The sequence below is a fragment of the Misgurnus anguillicaudatus genome, chromosome 20, assembly GCF_027580225.2.
Source record: "Misgurnus anguillicaudatus chromosome 20, ASM2758022v2, whole genome shotgun sequence".
Lineage (NCBI taxonomy): Eukaryota > Metazoa > Chordata > Actinopteri > Cypriniformes > Cobitidae > Misgurnus > Misgurnus anguillicaudatus.
The window spans coordinates 12,047,992-12,055,558 of NC_073356.2; the positions used below are offsets into that span (position 1 = coordinate 12,047,992).

The 7,567-nt window shown below is 46.0% G+C and overlaps 1 long non-coding RNA gene across 1 annotated transcript; it reads left to right on the forward strand.

Moving 5' to 3' along the window:
- Window positions 1-676: 676 nt before the first annotated feature.
- LOC129442450 (uncharacterized) lies at window positions 677-2,729 on the forward strand. The gene is made up of 3 exons (XR_012359544.1): window positions 677-857; window positions 1,249-1,277; window positions 1,381-2,729. It is a non-coding gene; the product is annotated as an uncharacterized lncRNA (long non-coding RNA).
- Window positions 2,730-7,567: the final 4,838 nt, after the last annotated feature.

Here is a 7,567-nt window from a genome sequence, read left to right on the forward strand (position 1 = left end):
TACTATAATGAAATGCTCACACACATACAAGTGAAATGCTTCTACAAACACAACTGAAACGCTCCCACACACACAACTGAAAACACTACACTCACAAACACAACTGAAATGCTCTCACACACACAACCGAGATGCTCTCATACATACAATTGAAAATATAATGCTCACACACACACAACTGAAACGCTCCCACACACACAACCGAAATGCTCCCACACACACAACCGAAATGCTCTCACACACACAACTGAAACACTCTCACACACACAACCGAAACGCTCTCACACACACAACTGAAACGCTCTCACACACACAACTGAAACGCTCTCACACATACAACTGAAACGCTCTCACACACACAACTGAAAAGCTCTCACACACACAACTGAAAAGCATTTCAGTATGTTGTGTGACAGCATTTCAGTATGTTGTGTGACAGCATTTCAGTATGTTGTGTAAAAGCATTTCAGTATGTTGTGTAAAAGCATTTCAGTATGTTCTGTGAAAGCATTTCAGTTGAAACAGAAGCTGGTTGAAGTCTCCAGTCCAGTTGGTGGCAGTAGTGCACCTCAAGAGACCGAGTGTGGGCGAGAGAGAACGAGTGTGCGGGTAAAGGATCAAATAAACATACAGTACTGAACCATTTTAACTTGTACGGTAGCATTAAGTTGAGGTATTCTGCAGTTTTTAAATATGCCTAAAAACTTTTATTATCAATTATAAACTATTGTTTGTAGTTAAGGGATTGGGGGCGTATACAACTCGCCTGCGTGTGTTGCGTCATCAGCTTGAATCACAGACGCAGACTGAGGTGGAGCTGAATCAGACAAGAGACATGCGGCTGGATCAAAGTTACGGTATGTGTAAATTATTGTTTTCTTTTAATTCGCCAGTATTAAAATGTCGTTTAGTTAACTAAATGAACACGTTTACTCAAATTAAAGAAGTTAGAGACTAATCAACGCGGTGATTTTATTAGCAGTACACTTGCCGCAGACAAGATAAGTAGAAATAATACTTCTGTACTTTTACTAGGATAAAGCCATGTTTTGATTAGCATTTGTATTACAAAATCATGGTTAAACTGTAGGGCCATGGTAAATTCGTGGTTACTACGGTTTTAAAATACCATAGTTAAACTGCTTTAGTGTTTTATGGGTCGTGGCACATCATTATGAGTCCTTTGTTATTGTCACATTAGTTTGTGTTTCTGAGTTTGTAACCGCATGTTTACTCTGTCTCTCACAGGCAGAGGACACACTTTGCATGGCTTGATGGTAAGTGTCTTAGTACTGTAGGAAAGATTGCTTATGCTAACTTGTGTAACCTTTTCATGAACATATAAAATATCTAATAATTCTGTTGTTGTGTGTGTTCCAGGTGTTGTGAACTGGAAGAAATAAAACATTCAAGGCTCCTCCGACAACAATTATCCTCTTTGAAAGTTTATACTGAAGGACAATGTTCTTTAGTTTAAAACCTTTTGTTTTGTTATTGAGATGATCAAGAACTGTTCTTATGTTCTGTGATATGTTTGATCTAATGGGAAAATTAGAAAGAGCCAATAAACTCTCCACTGTTTTTCAGAAAAATCCTTCAGTATCTGGATATTCTCTCCTTTTCCAGCATCTTATTAAGCTCCATATTAAAGCTTACCTGGGGAAGAGTCTGTACTTTATCCGGTTGTTAAGTCATGACGTAAGGAATTTTGTTTCCGGGTTCAAGCCTCCACTCATTCAATAGAGGATATTATTTAAACAGCCCTTTATGAGCACTATTTATTCATATCACACATTTAAGATATATTTTATAAACTTGCAGACACATTCTCTAAGCTCACAACGTTACAGACAACAATACTTTAACAATTCATAGATGATTAATTATTTCCGGTCATCAGGGATTTCAGTATGGAGATAAAGGTTAGGATTGCGATTTTTCGGTAGTTTTACACTGCACTGTAAGTGTAAATTATTATTGTATGTTGTTTATTTAAGGTATCTGATGGGAGCGTTTGGACCCAGAAGTTGTGCTGTCAGACTTAACAACCGGATACATACTAGGGACAAACTCTCCTGGAAAAGCACTTCTGATATTACTAATACAACTTTTGTTTCTCAACAAATAATTGTATCATGTTTGGTATTATTTTCAATTTAAAGGTACTTTATTGGCATGATTGTTTGTAGTCACAATATTGCCAAGCATATACATTAAACGCAATAGTAACAAACACAAAGGTGGAATTTCAATAAGGTGAAGAAGTACTAAATACATCTGAATCAGAGAATATTTATTATAGAAAACAGAATTTAAGGTATAAACATTCGAAGTAAATAAATGTGCATTTTAAACAGAGACACGTGAAAGGTAAAATAAAAGTGCTGTACAGATCAGGGCTGTAGTTTATTATTGAAACTGTTTAAATAAATTTAGCAGCAGCTAATGGATGTCTATGTTCCCCCAGGAACATCTTTATTTGGTCTGATTCTGAAAAACTGTGAAACTCCACTTTGAGCGTTTTTTGTAAAGTGTTTCACTATAGGATCTTTACATTTACCACAGTGAATGAGAAATTGTGTGACTTTTGACCTCACCACTGTCACAATGAACGTTCTTATTTTGGCTATGTTTGTCTGTGTCTGCCTTTATTGCCAGATTATTTTCTCTGAGTCTGTATTTGGTAAAGATTAATCTCTAAGGCTGTAAAGATATTCTGCCAGATTGTATTTTCTGTAATTTTGTATTATTTGGCACCATATGAATGAAGCAGAAATGGTAATGTGGTTATTTCTCATCCGGACACTGTCCCACCACTGGAAACAGGCAATTTGCAGTGACCCGCCACCCTACCTCACTGGCACACTGCACTGTAAGGTCGTTTCACTAGTTATGTCTTCTGTTTTATTCTTGATGTATGATTAACGATATCAAATCTTTCCTTTTAAACTGATATTAGTGGAAGGCTAAAGTGATCGTTACCTTGATGTCAAACATTAATCATGAGAACATAACTTTACATGTTTGAAAATTTCAATTGCATTAGATTGGTATTTCTCTTTCTTGTAAACCAAAAAGGATTTTCATAATAAAGTTATCTGAAATTCTTAGTAAATCATATGCTTTCCTATCAGGTTGTAAGAATTTGCTTTACAATTATAAATAATATATGAAATAAAAACAATGAAAATGGAGTCAAATAAACGTCTCGGTTACGTATGTAACCCTCGTTCCCTGAAGGAAGGGAACGGAGACGTCACGTCGTGACCGACAAACCGGGAACCGCTTCGCGGGTGACCTATCTACTTTGAGAACTATCAAAAACGCCAATGAACTTGGCATGCAGGTATTTGCATAATGCCGGCGCCGCCCCGCCAGGTGCGTATATAAGGCGCAGGTGCATGATACCAAATCAGCTATATTATTGCTAAGGAGCCGAGCAACAGTGCCCGGCCTGAAAACAGCAATGGAACAGCAAACTGTGGCGACGGGACGTGACGTCTCCGTTCCCTTCCTTCAGGGAACGAGGGTTACATACGTAACCGAGAAGTTCCCTTTCAGTCGGTCACTACGACGTCACGTCGTGACCGACGAATTGGGAATCCCTACCAAAACGCCACTGCAGCTGAACCCTTCCAGTGCCTGCAAAAGCCCTCCGCCCTCCACATAAAGGGGCGGAACCTAAGGCAAAATGCAGAAGGCCGGTCACTACCTGTTCCTTAACCCACGATAGTGAAGCAGCGAACTGGGGAAGCGTCTAAACTGAGCGGAGCTAGAACACTGCGGAAGCCATCCCCTAAGAAGGTTAAATGGATGACATAAATATATGAAACAACCGACAGGTTGCTCACAAAAAGGTCTCTGAACAATACATGGTATGTTGAGAGATGCAGAGCAGGCTCTGCTAAGGAAAAACGTGGAGGATTGGAACCCCACGGACTATACACACAAATGAACCCCACGTAGGGGACAAATGTGGACGCCTAGCCTACACAGGTTTACAGAGAATACATCAGTGATAGGTTGACAGCGGATGCTCCGCAACACCAGCTATCAGGGCGGTGGAGGAGAGGCAAAAACAGTTTTTGTGACGTTTTTGCCCCGATGGCCTTCCATATTGGTGCAAATGTACAGCACCAAAATAGAGGCTCCAAGCCGACACACGAGCCGACCCTCGGCATTCTTAACTAGTTAGTAGAAAGAACCCGAGTGGAAACCAGTTCGACACGAACACTATAGAATCTTGTGAACGTATTAGGTGTCGCCCAGCCTGCAGCTCTACAAATATCTGTTAGCGAGGAACCACGAGCCAGTGCCCAAGATGATGCCACACTGCGTGTAGAGTGAGCACGTAAATTAAATGGACAAGGCACGTACTGCTTTTGATATGCAAGGGCTATAGTATCCACAATCCAATGGGACATCCTCTGCTTGGTGACAGCTTTTCCATTCTGCTGACCACCGTAACAAACAAACAAAGAGCTGATCTGAGGTCCTAAAACTTTGCGACCTGTCTATATACACACGTAGTGCACGAACAGGGCATAACAAAGCCATGGCTGGGTCTGCCTCCTCCAAAGGCAACGCTTGCAGGTTCACCACCTGATCTCTGAAAGGAGTGGTGGGAACTTTGGGCACAAAGCCGGGGTCTCAGTGTTACGCTGGATGCAGCCGGCCCGAACTGAAGGCACGAATCATCGACCGAAAATGCATGAATATCCCCTATCCTCTTAACAGAAGCCAAAGCAAGGAGAGTGAAGTTTTCATAGTAAGAAATTTAACACTCACACTATGCAGAGGCTCAAATGGGGCTTCCTGGAGTGATTTCAGCACCAAGGACAGGTCCCAAGGAGGAATAGAGGGAGGACGCGAAGGATTCAGTCTTCGAGGGCCTCTGAGAAATCTAATGACCAGGTCGTGCTGACCCACTGTCCTACCGTTTACGGGTGAATGGTGAGTTGATATCGCAGCGATATCGACCTTAATAGTGGATGGTGACAGCCTATTCTCCAAACGACGCTGGAGATACAAAAGCACAACACTAATCGGGCATTCTCGGGGGTTTTCACTTCGGGAAGAACACCAGTCGACAAACAGGTTCCATTTAAGCGCGTAAGCCTGTCTCGTAGACGGCGCTCGCGCAGCAGCACTCGTGTTAGATACCTCTTGCGGTAAATCACTCACATCATCCGTGCCCCGTCCAGAGACCACTCCTGGAGGTTCCACAGGTCGGGGCGCGGGTGCCATAATGTGCCCTCTTGTTGAGAAAGAAGGTCCTTTCTCAGGGGAATCTTCCACGGAGGGGCTGTCGCGAGGAGAGAGAGTTCTGGAAACCAACTCCTGGTTGTCCAATACGGTGCCACCAACAGCACGCTCTCCTCGTCCTCCCGGATTTTTCATAGTGTTTGCGCAATGAGGCTCACCGGAGGGAACGCGTATTTGCGCATGTTTCGCGGCCAGCTGTGTGCCAATGCATCCACGCCGAGCGAGTCATCGGCTAGTGAATAGAACAGGCGACAATGGGTCGTCTCTGGGGAAGCAAACAGATCTATCTGCGCTTTGCCGAAACGTCTCCAAATCTGCTGAACCGCTATGGGGTGGAGCCGCCATTCGCCGGGACGCGCAGCCTGAGAGAGCGCATCCGCCTCTACATTGAGCGTGCCCGGGTTGTAAATGGCACGAAGAGACCTCAAATTCTTCTGACTCCAAGTGAGGAGGTGACGGGCGAGATGCAACAGGTGACGCGAGCGTAAACCGCCTTGACGATTGATGTACGCCACGGTCGCAGTGTTGTCTGTTCGAACTAATACGTCTTTGCCCCGTAACTCGTTGCTGAAACGGACGAGCGCAAGATATACAGCCCACATTTCCCGGCAGTTTATGTGCCAATGCAGCTGGGGTGTCGTCCAGACCCCCGAAGCCGCAAGCCCATCGTACGTGGCCCCCCACCCCGTGTCTGAAGCATCTGTGCATACTATCGCATGCCTGGAGACCTGTCTCAGAGGCACACCGGCTCGGAGAAACGCACGGTCTAACCACGGAGTGAAAGTGCGACGACACGCAGGTGTAATGATAACACGGTGAATGCCGCGCAGCCACGCTCTCCTCGGGACTCGATCGTGAAGCCAATGATGAAGCGGTCGCATATGAAGCAGTCCGAGCGGAGTTACAGCTGCGGCTGCTGCCATATGCCCCAAAAGCTTCTGAAATTGTTTCAGCGGGACCGCGCTCTTGCTCTTTAATGTATTCAGGCAAGTCATAATCGACTGTACACGCGCTTCTGTTAGACGAGCTGTCAAATCGATCGAGTCCAGTTCCATCCCGAGAAAAGCGATTCTCTGCACGGGGAAAAGCTTGCTCTTTTCCCAGTTGACCTGAAGACCCAAACGAGCGAGGTGTTTTAAAGTTAAATCTCTGTGATCGCACAGCGTCTGACGTGTTTGAGCTATTATTAGCCAATCGTCCAAATACGCGAGAATGCACACACCTCTCTCTCTCAGGGGTTTTAAAGCCCCCTCCACTACTTTGGTGAATACACGGGGCGACAGAGAGAGCCCGAATGGGAGGACTTTGTACTGGTATGCTCGCCCCTCGAACGCAAAGCGGAGAAACGGCCTGTGCGGGGGGAGAATCGATACGTGAAAGTACGGGTCCTTCAGGTCGATAGATGCGAACCAATCGTTTGGACGAATGCATGGAAATATGCGTTTGGGCGTCAGCATTTTGAACGCCATTCTGTGAAGTGCACGGTTCAGCGAACGCAGGTCCAGGATCGGTCGCAAGCCGCCGCTTTTCTTGGGTACAATAAAGTAAGGGATGTAAAACCCCGACCTCATTTCGGCTGGAGGGACCGGCGAATTTGGGGGGACGCCGGGCAAATTGGATCGCATAGCCGAGACGAATCGTGCGTAAAAGCCAACGCGACGGGCTGGGAAGCTGTTCCCACGCCCCCAGATACCGTGCGAGGGGGACTAAAGGCACGATCGGTGTACCCGCTGCCGGCGCAACGGAGGTGATCGCCGGTGTGTGCGTAATGGCCGCACCGACAGCAGTGTTGTGTGTGATAACACTCACCTGAGACCGTTGCTGGGTGGGTGAGTAAGGGAGGCTCTGCTGAAGACACCTCACACCACTCGATGCACCCTCTGGCGAAGGAGGAGGAAGACGATGGGTTATGAGCCCGTAGCTGTCTCCTTCCGCCTGAGAAGTTGGAGAGCGCGGTGGGGTTATGAGCCCGTGCGTCGCTCTCGTTCTCCTCTGATGAGTCAGAGAACGAGGGGGGGTTATGAGCCCGCTCGTATCTCCGGCGCTCATCTGAAGACCTAGAGATGGAAGTGGAATTCGCTCTTTTTGTGAAATTGTGGGTGCCGACTGAAAATTGAAACAAAAGATTCCCCAACCGGCCCTCCTCCGGTGGGGGGAGTGGTGCCTTCACCATCTCCCGAAGAGCGATCCCCTCCATCTCTAGGTTGCCCGTCTCAGGGCCGCTTCAATCTCCTCTTTCCACCCTTCGAAGCGGGCTGAGCGGGCGAGGCGGGCTGCTGACGACCGGTTCCTCGCTTCTTAG